Here is a 19,882-nt window from a genome sequence, read left to right as displayed (position 1 = left end):
GACAACTTTTTATATACATGTAAGAATCCCCAAAGATACAGGTAAACCAAATAAAAACATGCAGGAAAAAAAAGTTTTATAGAAACTTGCACTAAGAGAATATGTAGGTTTCATTGTGAAAAAAACAATCAGCGCCAAAATAAATTACTTCCTCCTTTAACAGGGTAAATGTGTGAAATCACCAATATATGTGACTGCACAGCTGCTGAACACTTACAGTGATACTCCACACCAAATTCAATATTGTTTTCTAAATAGGGCAGAGCTTTGTCTCATTAAAGATTGTAAGCTCTAACGAGCAGGGCCCTCTGATCCCTCCTGTATTGATTGTATTGTAACTGTACTGTCCGCCCTGATGTTGTAAAGCTCTGCACAAACTGTTGGCGCTATATAAATCCTGTATAATAATAGTTAAATAATGTGCATACAAAATTTATATTAAACATTTCATGATCAAAAAAATATTTGAAATTAAAAAAAGAAAATGTCGGGGGCGTGGCCTGAGGAGCTATGGAGTAGGACGCTTGTAGAGAGAGCTCCTCTGCCCAAACTCCTATAACAGCCATCCTGCCTTTATCCTAACAATCCTGCCAAGAAAACATACCCCAACAGAGTTACCCCGTTGCCTGCAAGGCTTTTGGTGCTGCTAGATCGCCTGGAACGCTGCCCGAGGCCGCGAAAACCGGATCGTTCCGCTCTGGGGCTTGCATCTAGGAAAGTCCCCGGCTTCGGCCTAGCGCCTGGAGCGGCGGCCATTTTGCTCCACCCGGCGGCGGCTCTGATCCATCCCACAGACACACTGGGCCCCCCCGAGACTGATCCTTGCCTGCATCGGCCCCCGGATTGCCTGTGGCCCCCAGCGCTAAGCCTCTGCACCCTGTACCAGCCTGTGGGACGGCCCGCGGTTCCGGCCTGGTCCTCAGAGCGGCGGCCATATTGCTACACCCAGAAACGGCCCTGTTAGTCCTCCTGGCCTGCCTGGCTCCCCCAAAAGACTGATCCACACGAGCCTGGACCCCAGGATATCCTCAAAAAGTGCAGCACCTGGGGGGAGACCTGGCATGTGTTGGAGTGAGACCTGGAAAGAGAGAGCTCCCTGCACACAAAATCCTAAAAAGAGATCCTGCGGAACGCTACACCGGAGTGCTCCATCCCACGGGCTTCCCCTTTTATCCCGGGATCGTGGCAGACTATGTCCCCACCGAGACGGAACACTGGGACGGCAGACAAGCTCGCTCAATATCGCCGCCAGGAAAAAGACATGCAACAGGAAAATGGAGCCAACGCGTGCACGGGCCCCGCTCCTCAGGCGTCAGACACCGCCAAAGTTCTGGACGCTATAGCCGCCCTACAAGGTACCCTGACTGCAAAGATAGACGAAGTGAAAATTGATATATCCCTGATAAGACAGGACTTCTCAAAACTGAAAGACAGGGTCACAGAGGCTGAAATCAGAATCAGCAACGCGGAGGATGCCCTGCACCCCATGAGACATACTACAGAGGAGATGCAGAGACAGATACAGCAACTCCATGCCCATCAAGATGACATGGAGAACCGCCTCAGACGTTGCAACCTCCGCTTCATAGGACTGCCAGAGAAAGAGGAAGGCGCAGACCCAGCAACCTACCTAGAAACGCTCCTGCTCAAAACATACGGCTGGGAAGCCTTTTCAGTAATGTTTGCGGTGGAGAGAGCGCACCGCATCCCTGCGCGGCCACCACCACCCGGAGCGCCTTCCCGCACATTCATCGCCAAATTTCTAAATTATCGGGACAGAGACAAAATCCTTAAACTCACCCGGGAGAGAGGAAATATACAGATCGGGAACAGCCAGATTGCAGTATTCCCGGATTTTTCCAGTGAAGTGCAAAGGAGGAGAGCACAATATCAGGAAGTGAAGCGCCGACTGAGGACCCTCCATCTTAAGTATGCCATGTTATTTCCCGCTAGGCTGCGGGTGGAAGAGGACGGAAGAGTACAGTTCTTTGACGACCCGGCGGCAGCGACAGCATGGCTGGATCGCAGAGATAGACCTGCTTAATCTGTCTATGTTCACATAACAACAGTGAGTACTTTCTGACTTTGAACAAAATTCTTCAATACTAATGTCGCGGGGTCTTCTCGGTGGGGAACCAGAATCCAGTTAAGGGATATGAAGAATGGGGGCATACACAGCTTGTGTGCAGGTGGGGTGGATGGGAACAAGAACGCTAGCTCATGTATAACGTTGATATGGAGCTTGGGGGATCATAAAATAAAGTTGCGCAGGTTACCGGTTGCGCCTTTACAGTTTGAGAAGAGTGGGGACAGTCTACAGTGATCTGCTTTGCAAGACCTCTAAAGAACAGGGATGAACTGTACCACATTATCCTGGAATAAGGGACATAAATTAACCTGATGCAAAGAGGGGAAAAAAGGGCAAGAGGAACTCAATAACTGCAATGTGTGGTAGTCCTGATTATCATTGCTCCACGTTCGACAGGGGAACAGTCGCCCCCTTAGCAAAGTTGGATCAGCATAAAAGAAAAACTCATCTATTGCTTTTAAGAAATGTGCCTCCAGTGGATTGTAACCGCTGGATGATATGTTATATGCTGACAGTTTGGGTATATATGCTCACATCAGGTTGGGGAGATGTGCAGCTGGGAGGGATGGGAACAGTTAAAAGGATAAGTTTTATGTTTTATTTTGGGAATATAAGTATGTTGTGACCTTAATGTGGTTAGATAGGCAATATACAGTCAACAATAAAATATGCATTAGCAGACTGGTACTGTGGAAAAGGCAGACTGAGGGGGTATCACTATTATGTGATCTTACAAGATGGCAGATACACTAATTACATTCAGAGACTAACATGGCCAGTGTAAAGTTTTTAACATGGAACGTACGCGCAATGCGGAATAAGGTAAAGCGAACCGCAGCACTAACATTTCTAAAATCACAAAAAGCAGATATCATAGCGTTAACAGAAACACATATCACAGGCCAGATGCAGGTAGCCTTAAAAAAACCATGGATAGGATGGTTATACCACAGTACGCATACCAATCAATCAAGGGGGGTATCGATATTAGTAGCCAAAAGAGTGCCCTTTGAACTAATCGCACTAGAATCAGATAGAGTAGGAAGATATATCTTCCTGCACGCCACCATAGGAGGCAACTCCCTATTGATTCTGGCATGTTATATCCCCCCCCCTTTTTCGATTGAGGTAGTATTGAAGGGATTGGCATTCATGGCACAGAACCCATCAGTTCCAGCTATTTGGATGGGTGACTTTAACCAAACCATGAATCCAAATTTGGACAGACCAGACCTGGGAGATGCGTCCAGGACTGTGCCTCACCAAACCAGACTCTGCAGACTATTCACAGAATTTGCGCTAACAGACGTATGGAGATGGCAAAACCCGACTAAAAAAGCATACACATGTCACTCGGTAAGCTGCGACACGATGTCCAGGATTGATTTTATAATGGCCTCAAATGCATTGCTGCCCAAAATTACAGGGTCGGGTATGGCTCCACGAGCTCTATCGGACCACTCACCTTGTTGGATAACAGCATCTCTATTAAAAGCGATGCCCACTTCTGGGTGGAGGCTGAATCCATTCTGGTTATCGGTCCTGCCAGATCTCGAGAGCATAGGGCAAGAACTACAATATATCCTAAACAACTTAAGAACCACAGATTCAGATACTGCAGCATGGGACACCTTTAAAAATCAAGCCAGTAGACTACTATCATTAAGAATAAACAGATTTAAAAATTCCTCTAAACTGCTATCACAGATGACCACTGACAAACTACAGGAATTGGAACAGGTATACGCACAAGAACCCAGTACAGACAATCTCCATAAAGTACAAATGCAATCCAGAGTAATAACCCAAATGCACATAGAGAAAGCCAAACAACAGGTTTTTTTCAAAAAACAAAAAATCTTTGAACACGGGGAGCGAGCAGGTAAATTACTGGCATATTTAGCTCATTTAAATGAAAAACCCCCAGTAGTGGTGACCCTAGCTACCCCACAGGGAGACGAGGTGACCGACCCACACCAAGTTGCAGACATTTTCCTAAACTTCTATAGGAATTTATATAAAACTCAGACAATATACTCCACACAAGAAATTAAAAATCACCTACACAGAATTCAATTCCCTAGACTCACATTAGAACAGGCTAAGCTACTAGACGCCCCCATTAGCCAAGAAGATATATCTGAAGCACTGTCCCAACTAGCTAAATCTAAGGCCCCTGGACTAGACGGCCTGCCACTAGAATTCTACACTGCATTCCCTGATATACTAGTCCCGAAATTGCAAAAACTATATCAACAAATATTTAAACATAAAACACCCCCTCCATCAATGCAAGAAGCACAGATAATAGTTTTACCTAAACCAGGAAAAGACCCTAGATACCCCGAGTCCTACCGCCCAATCTCACTACTTCAAGTTGATATTAAGATACTGGCCAAAATTCTAGCATCCCGCCTAAATAAAGTCATTCTTTCTTTAATTCACCCAGACCAGACCGGCTTTATGCCTGGGAAAAATACGGCCATGAATATAAGAAGACTTTTTCTAAATATTCAAGCACAGCACGACAATCGAGGTACCAGAGTAGTGGTGGCCCTAGACACAGCAAAGGCTTTTGACTCAGTGGAATGGCCTTTTCTATGGGAATGTCTACAAGAATATGGATTTGGTCCCAATTTCATACAGTGGGTACAAATACTCTATCAGTCACCAAAAGCACGGGTTTTCGTTAATGGTTGTATGTCGGAGCAATTCCCTCTAGAAAGAGGCACACGCCAGGGATGTCCCCTCTCTCCACTGCTATATGCCCTGGCAGCGGAGCCATTGGCCATAGCTATAAGAGCTGACATGGACATAGTGGGTCTTAGAATAGGCGACTATATAGAGAAGATCGGACTATATGCAGATGACACGATACTCTATCTAGCCGATCAGGGCCCATCACTACAAGCAGCTCTAGACACAATAGATAAAATGGGGAAATTCTCAGGCCTACGGATAAATTGGGAAAAATCACAGACACTCCCCATAGACCAGTTTCCCCCAACCAATATATATCCAGAACTACCATTAGTCAGAGTAAACACTATTAAATATTTAGGGGTACTGGTTACAAGAGACTTACGCGAATATACAACCAACAACATAGAACCATTGTTTGCCATGATAAAAACCAAAACGCAAGCCTGGTCCAAACTACCACTGGGAGTAATGGGGAGGATAAATATCATAAAAATGATTATCTTACCTAAGATCCTTTACATGGTATGGCATGCCCCACTATATATCCCCATAGGGATTTTCAAAAAAATGGAATCTATTTTGAACACCTTTGTGTGGGGACATCAAAGACATAAGGTAGCTTAGCATGTCCTTAAAAACCCTACAGATATGAGGGGAACATCTCTGCCAGATCTGCAGGAATACTACATAGCGGCACAACTGTCACACATGCATCACTACCATAATAATGAAAGACAACGATATAGTACACTAGTATCTAGTAGCCCAGACAGTCCCTTATCTACCCCACTTCAAATTATACTACGAGGGGGTCAGGTTCATAGGAAAGGTCCACAATTTAATGACGGGTTACTCAATCACCATCAACGAATATGGGGATTAGCCCAGAAAAAACTTAAAATAGGGTATATTCACTCTCACACTCCTTTATGGGCTAACAACCAGCTCGCGGAACTTAAAAAAATACCAGACCCTACTATTTGGGCCAGATATGGAATTATATACCTGCACCAGGTAATGGCAAGTGCTAGGCCCAAAGCGTTTCAAACTCTTAAGGAAGAATACTCTATTCCGCAACAATTATTGTTTAAATACCTACAACTCCGACATGCCTTGCGTTCTCAATTCAGAAACGAAAGTTGCATCCTGGAATATCCCCAAATCCTGGATATAATAATGGGAGCCGAATCGCAAAAATTGATATCTAATCTTTACTACTCCATACGATTACCCAGAATTAGAGAAGTGATACAAAAAGCCAAAACAAGATGGGAAAGAGATATAGGAGCCGTTAGTGACTCAGACTGGGAGGAAATTCTAGAAAATGTAAAAGTAACATCTCCAAAACTGTCTGATAGGTTAACACAGATATACATTATTCACCAAGCATACCTGACACCTAACATAATAAGGAAGTTTCAACCTACACGACCTATATTGTGTCCTCACTGCCAGGCAGAGATGGGTAGCTTCTTTCACTTAATCTGGGAATGCACTATCCTTCAAACATACTGGAGTCAAGTGATTAAGTTCTTACACGACCAAATGGGTTCCCCTGTGGTATTAGATCCAAAACTGTGTATACTCGGTCTTCTTCCAGACGTGGACATTGATAAATACCAAGCCACATTTATATCTGAAGTCCTGTTTTTGGCCAGAAAAGTGATTGCCAAGACTTGGATGCAGAACGTAACCCCCACTATAACAAGCTGGAAGAGGGAAGTTAACAATTCCCTCCCATACAAGCAGTTGATCTACAAACACAGGGGAAACAGCCACAAATACTCAAGGATTTGGGACGAATGGCTGGGAGACGGGGAGACATGTGTATAGTAACGCGTGAAAACAAGATTATCAATACCTAACAACCAAAACACACAACTATATAATAAATATTCCAATTCAGTCTGTTAGAACCTCACAGAGCTATTAACAATAGGTATACCTTTGTTATGCAATGCCAGCCTCGCAAGGCGCTGATGTATGTAAACCTACCACATGTGACTATATTTTATGTTTCTATGCATAGACCTCAAATGTGCTGTATAAACATATGCCTAATTTCAATAAAGACTATTTTCCCAAAAAAAAAAAAAAAAAAAAGAAAATGTCAAAAAATTAGAAAAAAACAGTTCATCTGTGTCAATGCTTCTAAAACAATCACTGCTGTGTGTGTTCGTCCTCAAAAGGACCAATATTCAGTGCACACAACCACCAGCTAATTTATGCGTACTATCGCTTTAAATGCGATTTATGTGTACTATCTCTTTAAATGCGATTTTATGCGATTTAAGCATACTATCTCTTTAAATGCGATTTTCTGCAGATAATATGCAGATGGACATTGATTGTAATAATTTTAATGTTGTTTTAATGTTGTTATAATGAGAAGTTTGTAGTCATTAGAAATAATTAATTGGTCCATGGAGTATTTGATAGTATGTAATATTATAATTTTAACAATTTAAGTTTGCATAGTAGATAGCGACATATTGTTCACATATAGCACAATGTATTGTATAAATAATTTTTAACATTAGAATAGTACGGGAAGTCACCACGGAGGTCAGCGGTGCGTTTAAGGTAAATCACCCTGCAAATATGTCAATCTGCCTAGCTATTCGTGTGTCACATTCCCCAGCTCAATATATGTGAGCTCTGTTGTATACAGGAAGTGGGAGTATCCTCATAAGCTGTGAACGGCCGTGATGACACCTGGAGGGCTTAGGAAACAATAAGGTATATAAAAGTGTCTGGGGAATCGGCCCACCCATCTACTGATGAAGGCCAATGAGATGCCGACACGCGTTTAGAGGGGAGGAGCCGAATCTGTGAAGCATCGTGAGTGTAGATTTGTGGTGAATGAAGTGATGATTTGAGACATGCTGTTTTAAAGTTTTTATCTTGTAAGTGGATTTGTTTTAGGGGTTTTTAATAAACATGCAAATAGAGTACACTATGGCACTTGTGTTTGTTGTTTCATGTCTATAACTTACAGAATAGGGATGAGCCGAACACCCCCCTGTTCGGTTCGCACCAGAACATGCGAACAGGCGGACACGAACATGAATAATCAAAAGTGCTCATTTTAAATGCTTATATGCAAGTTATTGTCATAAAAAGTGTTTGGGGACCTGGGTCCTGCCCCAGGGGACATGGATCAATGCAAAAAAAAGTTTAAAAAACGGACGTTTTTTCGGGAGCAGTGATTTTAATAATGCTTAAGGTGAAACAATAAAAGTGTAATATTCCTTTACATTTCGTACCTGGGGGGTGTCTATAGTATGCCTGTAAAGGGGCACATGTTTTCCGTGTTTAGAACAGTCTGACAGCAAAATGACATTTCAAAGAAAAAAAAAGTCATTTAAAACTACTCGCGGCTATTAATGAATTGCCGGTCCTACAATACACATAAAAGTTCATTGATAAAAACGGCATGGGAATTCCCCACAGGGGAACCCCGAACCAAAATTTTTAAAAAATGGCGTGGGGGATTCCTCTAAATTCCATACCAGGCCCTTCAGGTCTGGTATGGATATTAAGGGGAACCCCGGCCAAAATAAAAAAAAAAAATGGCGTGAGGTCCCCCTCAAAATCTATACCAGACCCTTCAGGTCTGGTATGGATTTTAAGGGGAAACCCGCGCCAAAATTTTTTTAAAAAATGGCGTGGGGTCCCCCCAAAAATCCATACCAGACCCTTATCCGAGCACGCAACCTGGCAGGCCGCAGGAAAAGAGGGGGGGCGAGAGAGCGCCCCTCTCCTGAACCATACCAGGCAACATGCCCTCAACATTGGGAGGGTGATTTGGGGTAGCCCCCCAAACCACTTTGTCCCTGTGTTGATGGGGACAAGGGCCTTATCCCCACAACCCTTGCCCGGTGGTTGTGGGAGTCTGCGGGCAGGGGGCTTATCGGAATCTGGAAGCCCCCTTTAACAAGGGGACCCCCAGATCCTGGCCCTCCCCTGTGTGAAATGGTAACCATTTCACAAAAAAAGTGTCAAAAATTTTAAAAATGACAAGAGACAGTTTTTGACAATTCCTTTATTTAAATGCTTCTTCTTTCTTCTATCTTCCTTTGGTTTCTTCCTCCATCTTCTTCTTCTTCTGGTTCTTCCTCCGGTGTGCTCGTCCGGCATCTTCCTCCGCCGCGTCTTCTTCCCTTCTTTTTCTCAGGCCGCTCCGCATCCATGATGGGAGGCTCCCGCTGTGTGACGCTTCTCGTCTTCTGACGGTTCTTAAATAACGGAGGGCGAGGCCTCCCGGTGACTCCACCCCCTCTGACGTCATGGGGAATGCCACAGGGAAGTTCCCGTCAAGTCCCCATGCATCAGAGGAGGGCGGGGTAACTGGGTGAGAAGCGTCACACAGCGGGAGCCTCCCATCATGGATGCGGAGCGGCCCGAGAAGAAGGGAAGAAGGGAAGAAGACGCCGCAGAGGAAGAACCAGAAGAACCAGAAGAAGATGGAGGAAGAAACTGAAGGAAGATAGAAGAAAGAAGATAGGAGATAGAAGAGATGACTGGCTTTCACGTTTGTCTAAAGGTTTTAATACGTCTGAAATCACTGACCTAGACCAATGATGCAGATCAGGAGTTAAGACATAGCCAGGCACCTAGTATTTTCATAAGGTCAGTAATGGCAACCTCCAGCTTCCCCTCAGTACAGGTCCTCTAAAAAAACAATACGGTCTGCATGGTTGCTGCCAACTTGAACTAGGGATCAACTATCTTTTTTTCGATACTGATATTTTGGCCACCTCTCCTGCCGATAGCCGATATTTTTTGCTGATATTTTGTACATTTACAGTTTTTTTTTTTTTATCACTGTTATTGCTATCACAAGGAATGTAAACATCTCTTGTGACAGTAATAGGCATGTGACAGGTACTCTTTATGGAGAGATCGGGGTCTACAAGACCCCAAACCCCTCCCCTCTGCACTTCAAAGTATTCAAAAACATCAAGATCGGCGTTTTTGAATACCTTATTTTTTAAAACTGCCGCCTTTAAGATGCCAGTAATCCGGGAAATGATGTCATGACATTGCTTCCGGATTACTAGATCTGAGACCCGAACGAAACATCAGCTTTGTTCGGGTCTCCGGCCAGCCGGTGGGACGGGAGAGCCCGGGCGAGCAGTGGGGGGGCAATGGCCTCTCCTGCTACTTGTAATAACGTCCGAGCGGCTGCTGAGCAGCATCGGTTGTTACTACAATAAAGCCAACCGTCCGTTCTAAAGAACGGTACTGGGGTGATGCATGCAGCTGTATGCATCACCCCGGTGAAACCCTTTGAGGCAATATCGGTCAGTTTTTTTGACCGATACTTCTACTACTACTTCACCGATAATTGGTCTATCCCCAACTTGAACCACGTTTCTTAGCATTTGGAAATCTTGAATACTAAGAAACATCTGCAACATGCAAGAGATTCTCAACAGTTTCCCACTTGACATAAGAAAGCCAAGCAAATAAGTCAAGCTTCTCTGAAGTATACCTATGCAAGTGCTTTTTTACAGCATGTTTTCCTGTTTCATGCACTTTTTTTTGTAGGAAGAGACTGGTTGTTAAACACAAAACCCTACCAAACAAATAGGATTTTTATAACAGCTTACCTGTAAAATACTTTTCTTGGAGTACATCATGGGACACAGAGCACCATAGTAATTACTATGTGGGTATATAGGCACCTTCAGGTGATGGACACTGGTATACCCAATACAGGAAGTTCACTCCCTATATAACCCCTCCTCCTACCAGGAGCACCTCAGTTTTTGTAGCAAAGCAATATAGTTAAACCCCAGAAAAGAGGGGCGGGACCTCTGTGTCCTATGATGTACTCCAAGAAAAGGATTTTACAGGTAAGCTGTTATAAAAATCCTATTTTCTTTATCTTACATTATGGGACACAGAGCACCATAGTAATTACTATGTGGGACATCCCATAGCAATGCTATTTGAGGGGAGGGAGAGACAACCCGTAGGGCATCCCCAGACTTGAGGACTTATACTGCTGCCTCCAGCACATTGTGCCCGAAGGCAATATCCTCATGCCTTCTTACATCCACCTGATAAAATTTGGTGAATGTATGAAATGAAGACCAAGTTTCGGCCTTACAGATCTGAGCCATGGAGGCCCGATGACGCACTGCCCAAGAAGCACTAACGGACCCGGTAGAGTGCGCTTTGGTCTTGAAAAAGTGGAATCTTACCCCTTAAATCATAAGTCTGAATTATACCCTGCCGAATCCACTTAGTGACAGTGGATTTCGACGCTGCCTGTCCTTTCTTAGGACCCTCTGGCAGAATAAATAAGACATCGATCTTCCAAATCTGAGCAGTCGTCTTTAAATAGACTTTGACTGCTCTCACCACATCAAGACAATGTAGTGACTTTTCTTCCCTGGAACATGGTTTTGAAAAAAACGATGGCAGGACAATATCTTGGTTCAGGTGAAAACCTGAGACCACTTTTGGCAAAAAATCTTGACGAGGGCATAACACCACTCTGTCCTCATGAATAAACAAGTATGGCTCTTTACAAGAAAGAGCAGCCAATTCTGAAACCCTCCTTGCTGAGTATATAGCAACCAAGAACACTAGCTTCCTTGTCAGAAGGACTAAGGGAATATGCTGTATCGGTTCAAATGGCTGTTTTTGTAACACTGACAAAGCTAAGTTCAAGTCCCAAGGGCTCAAAGGTGATTTAACTGGCGGATTAATCCACTTGTATAAAACCCCAGACTAAAGAATGTGTAGCAAGCGGTCTTTGAAATAAGACTGATAAGGCTGAGACCTGACCCTTAATAGTATTCAAGGCCAACTTCATCTCTACCCCTAATTGTAGAAAGGCAAGTATTCTGCCTATGATATATCTCCGAGGGTGCCAACCCTTGGATTCACACCAGGAAACATAAGCCCTCCAGACTCTGTAATATATAATTCTGGAAGCTGGCTTCCTTGCATTAATCAAGGTAGAGATAACTGACCGGAAAGCCCACATTTCTTTAGTATGTGGGTTTCAATAGCCAAGCCGTTGAATTTAGCGTTCGTAAAGTAGGATGGAATATCGGCCCCTGTGAGAGCAAGTCTGGCCGTAGTGGAAGGGACCATGGATCCTCCACTGCCATCTTTTCGATTTCTGCATACCATGACCTTCTGGGCCATGCTGGTGCTACCAGAATTACCAGCTTTCTTTCCAGCTTGATCCTGCAAAGAAGTCGTGGCAGCAACTGAATAGGGGGGAATGCATAGATCAGTGAGAACTGATCCCACGGGGTCACCAACGCATCTGTTCCGCATGCGAGTGGATCCCTTGTCCTGGATACAAAGTTGACTAACTTCATATTGAATCTGGACACTAGAAGATCTACGTCTGGAGTCCCCCATCTTTGGCGAACAGCCCGAAAAATGTCGGGGTGAAGAGCCCATTTCCCGGGAATAACTGCTGGCGACTCAGGTAGCCCGCCTGCCAATTCTCTAGTCCCGGAATGAAGACTGCCGATAGGCACGGAACATTCCTTTCTGCCCAAGTTAGAATATGGTTCACCTCTGTCTGCGCTGCAAGACTCTTGGTGCCCCCTTGGTGATTAATATAGGCCACAGCTGTGGCATTGTCGGATTGGATCCTGACAGGACAATCCCTTAACCTGAAAGTCCAGGCCTTCAGAGCCAGACGCACTGCCCGAATCTCTAGGATGTTGATGAGCAAGGTTCTTTCGGTTCTTGACATCTGTCCCTGGACAGTTATCATTTCTAGTATTGCTCCCCAGCCTAAAAGGCTGGCATCTGTCGTTACCACTCTCCAGATAACTGGTCTGAAGGATTTTCCTTTCAGCAGATTCTGGGTTAGTTACCACCAACTGAGACTTTGGGACACCCTTGGAGACAGCCGCATTGGCAAGTCTAAAGCTTGAATCGTTTTGTTCCAGGCAGACAGGATACTGTTTTGCAACAGTCTCGAATGGAACTGGGCATAGGGAACCGCTTCAAATGAAGCCACCATCTTTCCTAACAACTTCATGTATGATTATGTCCTTGGAACCCTAATAAATCCTTATCAATTTACTATACTCATTTGTTATGACCTCTATGACTAACTCATTTAAAGTCCCATGGGCTAACTCGCTGTGTATTATATGTATTACAGGGATGGAGTTGTGCCATATTAAGAGGCAATACCCAGACCGCTCTCTTTTTCTCTAATTACTAAGGTGGAAGACACCTACTTGCCCGCTTGGTCTGTTTGCTGTCCTCGTGGTCATACCTACTACTACTAATTGCTACCACACGTCTACATATGAGTATTATCTTATTTTTCAAATGCCATCCTGGTTAGCTTATGGAGTTGTTTCCAATGTACTGTATCTATCGGTGATTGTGGTTCTTCTTTCCGGGAGCTGCGATGTACAATTGGGGGGTCTCCTCCTCCCCTGCTGTCCCCTCCCTTCCCCTCCATTTTTATGGATGGGTGGGACCACCAGTACATCGGCGCCATGCTTCTGCACCAATCGTGGGACTTCCGCATCGCGGTGGCTCCACGTTTGGCATGCAGTGCGTCATCTCGTTGGCTGGAAGGTACGTACCTAAAGGGTGAGCCCGAATTGCAGAGGATGGCCTCTCCTACGCCTCTGACCCGAGGGCCCCTGGTAGTGGTGACAGGGGTGCAGGAGTGCGGAGCGGTATGAGTGCCTGGCAGGATCAACAGCAGAAGGATCAGATGGCCGGCACAGCTGACAGGATGGATCAGTAGACAGGAACTGCAGACTGGACAACTCAGCAGACAGCACAGCAGCCTGGATGGATCAGCAGACAGGCCCAGCAGACTGGAAGGATCAGCAAACAGGTGAGCAGCCTGGATGGCTCAGCAGACTGGATGGATCAGCAAACAGGTGAGCAGCCTGGATGGCTCAGCAGACAGGCCCAGCAGACTGGATGGATCAGCAAACAGGTGAGCAACCTGGATGGCACAGCAGACAGGCCTAGCAGGCTGGAATGATCAGCAGACAGGCCTAGCAGGCTGGATGGATCAGCAGACAAGCTCAGCAGACTGGATGGAAGTCCAGGAACGTCAGACAGGCGGTCGGAAAGCAGGCTGGCAGCAGAGGTACAAAAGGAGCAGGCAGAGGGATTGTCAAGCAAGCCAAGGGTCAGGTACAGGCGGATAACAGGAACAGTCTCAAAGCAAGCCGGGTCAAAACAGGAGCAGATATCAGGTTTTCAGGGAACACATACACAGAGCAAACAGCAATGATGCAAGTGTCAGACAGGTTTAAATAACCCGCCAGACAATGAGTGCATGTGCGCATAGACGCCCGCAATTGCGCCCGACCCCCCCCCCCCCCAAGGGCAGCCTCTAGGTGCCCATCCGAGCCAATTTTTCAGGATGGGACCTTTTGAAAGATTGAACCAGACTCTCAGCGTGGATGTTTTCTTCAGGTTCCCATGAATTCTCCTCGGGGCCATAGCCCTTCCATTTGATCAGGAAATGAGTTTGATTGTTTCTCCTCCTGCAATCCACTATTGCTTCTACCTCAAACTCCTCTTCCCCATCTACTAATACAGGATCAGGAGGGTCAGAGCTTCGGCCAGGAAAGGGATGAGCAACAGAGGGTTTTAATAGTATTACATGGAAAACAGTATGAATTTTAAGTGACTCAGGAAGTTCCAACTCGTAAGCCACTTCATTGATTTTCCTCTTCACAGGAAACGGGCCTATGAATTTAGGACCCAGCTTTTTCCATCTTCAGGTTCAGTGTAAACAACCATACTAGATTACCAGGTGCCAGTAACAGTTCTCCACGTTTCTTTTTATCAAAAACTTCTTTATTGTGTTCCTGTGTCCTGGCCATAGTTTCTTGCAAGAGCTGATTGTTGAGAGAAAAAAAATTAATTGTTTCATGAACTGCTGGTACAGGACATTCTGGGATGGAGCTGGGCAGGAATGATGGATGGAAGCCATAATTGGCAAAAAACGGGGTTTGTTTTGTAGCAGAGTGTGTAGAATTGTTGTAGGTGAATTCAGCCAGCGGAAGCAAAGAGATCCAGTCATCTTGAGTAAATGAAGAAAAGCAGCAGAGGTATTGTTCGAGGGTTTGGTTGGTCCTCTCTGTTTGCCCATTTGTCTGGGGGTGATAAGCGGAAGAGAATGATAGAATGGCGGTACTTACTTGAAGGAGCAACTCACCCAATCTTGATCTTCACTGATCAGTGAAGATCAAGACTGGGTGAGTTGCTCCTTCAAGTAAGTACCGCCATTCTTCAAGTGCAGATTTGATTGCCAGCAGTTCCCGATCCCCCACATCGTAATTCCTTTCGGCAGCCGAAAGTTTGCGGGAGAAGAAGGGTACCGGGTGGAGCAGTGCCTTGGTTCCTTGGCGTTGGGAGAGTACTGCTCCAACAGCGATCTCAGAAGCATCTACCTCAAGTACAAATGGCAGGGCGGAATCAGGGTTTTAGAACGGAGGCAGATGTAAACAATTCTTTGAGAGATTCGAAGGCAACTTGAGCTTCTGGGGTCCAATGGAAGGGAACTTCCAGTTTGGTTAATTGGGTAATAGGGGCAATGATGGCAGAAAACCCCTTAATGAATTTCCGGTAGAAATTTGCGAATCCAACGAAATGTTGGATTCCTTTTTTGTCAACAGGAACTGGCCAGTCAAGTATTGCAGCGATCTTCTGCTGATCCATCTTGATACCTTCCATGGAGATGATTAATCCCAGGAATGGTATACTCTCTTGTTCGAATTCACAATTCACGAAATCGGATATTCCGATCGTGACTTTTCTCTTTCTAAAATTCTGACGGAGCTAGAAATAGAACATGTTTTAAATCTTTCCGATGGAATCAATTCCTATCGGGAAAACCGTTCGTCTGTATGCTATTCCGACGGACCGAAAACGACGCAAGGGCAGCTATTGGCTACTGGCTATTGAACTTCCTTTTTCTAGTCCTGTCATGCGCCATCGCGTTCTAAACTATCAGACTTTGGTGTGATCATGTGTAGGCAAGTCCGTTTCAGCGGAACACCGTCAGAGTTTATTCTGACGGAAAAAACGGTCGTGTGTATGCGGCATGAGGCGTGCATGCCAGCAAAGTGGAAATCCTTCTCCCCTCCTACAGTATGTCAAAGGATTAGGTCTGTAAATTATGCGCATGGAAGATCTCTGCCTCTACAAGAAAAGCAGGAAGCATGTTTTCACAAAGCATTGTTTTTTCCTGGACCCAATTCATTTAGTCCAAGAAATATCAGGAATTCTTTGAGTCTGACTCCACTTGAACTGGTTTTAACCCTAAATAAAAAAAATATATCCTGATCCTTTACAGCAGGATATACAGCATAGTGCTTGTGATGTGTCATTTGTCCCTCTCTATGTTCTAAAAAAAACCTGGTTGACCCTGTCTGTTCCTGTGTCCCCCTGTCTGTGCTAACCACGGTAATCATGGCTGCTGACCCCTGATTACCATGGTCAGTTTACATGCCTCCATCATCCAGCTGTCTCTCTTCTCTCCCTCCCTGCCTGTCAGCTGTGTAGCCTGTGTTAGTCATCTATTCCCCCTATATAGCTCATAAAATTACTAGTGAGAAATCCTGTAATGCCCTCGCTTACATAAAGATATACTGTGCAGTGTGTGTGTTTTTTTTTAAATGATTCTGCAAAAAACCTTGCTCATGTGACCTCCCGCCGCTCTCCTCCTCTCCTCCCAGCTGACATCAGCAGGGAAACACAGCCCCTCCTGCTGTAGTGCTCAGATCGAAGGAAGGAGTGCACCGGCAGGTCACGTAAGCGCCTAGCGGCACTGTAAATAAGGTATTTTGCGGAATCATTTTTAAAAAACACACACACTGCACAGTATATCTTCATCTAAGAGAGGGGATTACAGGATTTGTCATAGGTGACTTAACATTCACTTTAAGTATAGGCATTTCGATTTGGACAGGATTGCTAATCATTCCCCCTCTTCTTTATTCTCTTTCCCCTCCCTCTCTAACTTACCTACTTCTTTACCTCACTGAAAATATAAAACCTCTGTGGGGTGTTGGGGTCCCTTCCCCTCTGCTGCTGACTTGGGCTTTTATTATCTTGAATATTCACTATTATCACTCGGGAACATACAACTGTGGCCCTATTCCGTGTAGCTTCATTGAACACAAGCCTTTGATTTTTGTACCACTCTTTGTAACTGCTTTTTACCAGGTCTGTCTAGCAGAGTATCTGGCTGTGTTATGTAACATTTATTCACTACGTCGCTATAAATAAAGAATTTTAAAAACAAAACCCACGTTAATGTGTTTTTCAATTGTTTTTGATACATTTCCATTAAAGTATATTCACCTAAAAATGTATCTTCCTGCATTTAAAAAAAAAAGTCCCTGGACTTCTTCCAAAAACGCACTGCAGGAAACTGCATAGGATGTGAATGGGATAATGATACATTGATTGTCATGCAGTTCTGCGCTTCTGAAAATGCACTAACACACAGGTATAAACCTATCCTTGTTTTATAGGTGGTGGGAGGGGGGGTGCTAAAAGAGGGCATCTGAGTGAAAAAAAGGATATTTCTGTGATATATTTGTTTTGTAAAAACGCAGACAAAAACTGCCACTATGATGTGATGAAGTGAAGGGATGAGTTTGAATTTTAACAACTGAAACATGACTCTCAGAAAAATGTCTCGCTTATGTTGCAAAAAAACAAAAAACAAAACAAAAAAAAACAAAAACCTATCCTTATGTAGAGTACACTGGTAATCGGAAAACCTGGCCTCAAAAAGGTGACACTTTGTAGGAGAAGCAGAAACAAAGGACTGTTGGGGATACACACAACTAGAGACTGCAAAGGGTTACTAGGAGTTAGCAAACTATTCACATTTCAGGTGGAGCAGATCTTTATGTTATCTGCTATAAATTATATCCTCCGGTACCTGGTACCTCTGGGGGCAGTAGTGGCGAATCCTGCAAATCAAATTTCAAAGCTATCCCAACCTTGTTGTGGGGACAGAGACAGCAATTAAACACTAAAAACCTACATTTCATAGCTCATAACATTTGGCAAAATTGTACATAGATATTAGAATAGATGCACCATCTATAGGGCTCCTACAGTCATCACTGGCTGGGGCTTATCTGGAGAAATCATGATTGGACAGGATAGATTAATTTGTGATTAGTATTATGTTCCTTCAGTTAGGCCCTTCACAAGATAAGCCCACTCAGATCTGCCTGTCCGTTTTTCAGGAAGATCCGAGCAGGCCACACATTGACTCCTATGGGCAGGCGGATGTCAGCGGAGATGTGTCCACTGACACCCGCCTGCCATCCGATCAAGACAGACGTGCTCCTGGTGCCTCCCTCCTGCCCCCCACTGCACCTCCTGCACCGCACGCCAAAGGATTCACCTGTATTCCTATTATTCCATACTCTGGATAGGATGGTGCACTTACGCACCTAAACATTGTGAGTACCCTCCTGGAGGGAATTGATTTTATGGCTTTATAATAAATCTCTGGCGGTATTATGCTATGTAGTCTCCTTTTTTTCATATATGTCACCATTTGAGCGAGGTACAGATCATTACCAGCAGACCGTGTATGAGCCCTGGAGTGGCTCTAATGTGTGTTTAGACACTGTTTAACCACTGTGTCGCACGCTCAAAGGTGAGCGCATGAACCATTGGGGGTCACTGGAGGGCACTGAAGCATGCCATTATCTGCACATCTTTTAGGAAGAGCATGAGGAATGCCTACTTTTTTTGGACACTATTTTTGCACTCTGACTCTTATATATTTTTATGAATTGATTTGGACTGAATTATTGGACACTTCATTTATATAAATAGCACCTGAATTTTTCACATTGTTGCATGTCGCATGCTGCTGTTTATTTATTTATATATTTAGTTGTATATTTTAGTCACTTTTCTCACAGGCGATTGACATTGTTTATTGCTTATTAATATTGTATATATCTATCTTATTTTGGTTTTATATTTTTTATCACGTATTTACCTATTTTTCTAACGCATACACATTTATTTATTTTATTTGGTCACATACACGGTATGAAACGTGGTTAGTGTGTGCAGCTAATTAAGGTTTGAGAATTCACATTATAGGCATCAATCCATCTGTGGCTCACAAGAACTTTGCACTATTATTTATAATTATATGACGTCCGCAGATGGGATCTCCCATCCTGGGCGGGCGTCATATGATGTCCTCGGCTTCTCACCGCTCCTCAGCCCGGCGATCAGGGATGAGGTGTGTCCCTCGGACACAACCCATCCCATATCCCTGTAAAGAGCCAATAAAAAATGGCTCTTTACCACGTGACCGGCTGTGTCCAATCACAGCCGGTCACATGTACTGCCCACATGCACGGCGCACGTGAGTACCTGTCAGTCCATCTGAGTACCCGAGTACCTGTCACAATTCATCTGAGTACCCGAGTACCTGTCACAATCCATCTGAGTACCCGAGTTTACCTGTCACAGTCCATCTGAGTACCTGTCACAGTTCATGTGAGTACCCAAGTACCTGTCACAGTCTGAGTACCCGAGTACCTGTCACAGTTCATCTGAGTACACGAGTACCTGAGCACCTGTCACAGCCCATCTGAGTACCTGTCACAGCCCATCTGAGTACCTGTCACCACCCATCAGAGTACCCGAATACCAGTCACCAGCCCATCAGAGTACCCAAGTAACTATCTGTAGCCCATCAGAGTACCCGAGTACCTGTCACCAGGCCATCAGAGTACCCGAGTACCTGTCACCAGGCCATCAGAGTACCCGAGTACCTGTCACCAGGCCATCAGAGTACCTGAGTACCTGTCACCAGGCCATCAGAGTTCCTGTCACCAGCCCACCAGACTAACCAAGTACCTGTCACCAGCCCATCATAGTAATCGAGTACCTGTCACCAGCCCATCAGAGTAACCGAGTACCTGTCTGCAGCCCATCAGAGTACCCGAATACCCATCTGCAACCCATGCCTCACAGAATATACGTTGGGGTGTTTGCTTTCCAACATTGGGTGATTTTGTGGGTTATTCCACTGTCCTGGTGCTCAAGGACCTTCAAAAGTGTGAT

At 44.7% G+C, this 19,882-nt stretch overlaps 1 protein-coding gene across 3 annotated transcripts in view; it reads right to left on the bottom strand.

Annotated features, from left to right (window-relative positions):
• Positions 1–19,882, bottom strand: part of NKIRAS2 (NFKB inhibitor interacting Ras like 2) — a 233,911-nt gene that overhangs the window by 18,147 nt on the left and 195,882 nt on the right. The window lies entirely within an intron of this gene.

Source organism: Aquarana catesbeiana, linkage group LG12, assembly GCF_042186555.1.
Source record: "Aquarana catesbeiana isolate 2022-GZ linkage group LG12, ASM4218655v1, whole genome shotgun sequence".
NCBI classification, from domain to species: Eukaryota; Metazoa; Chordata; class Amphibia; order Anura; family Ranidae; genus Aquarana; species Aquarana catesbeiana.
Note: the sequence above shows the minus strand (reverse complement) of the source record. Positions and strands in the feature narration are given on the sequence as shown.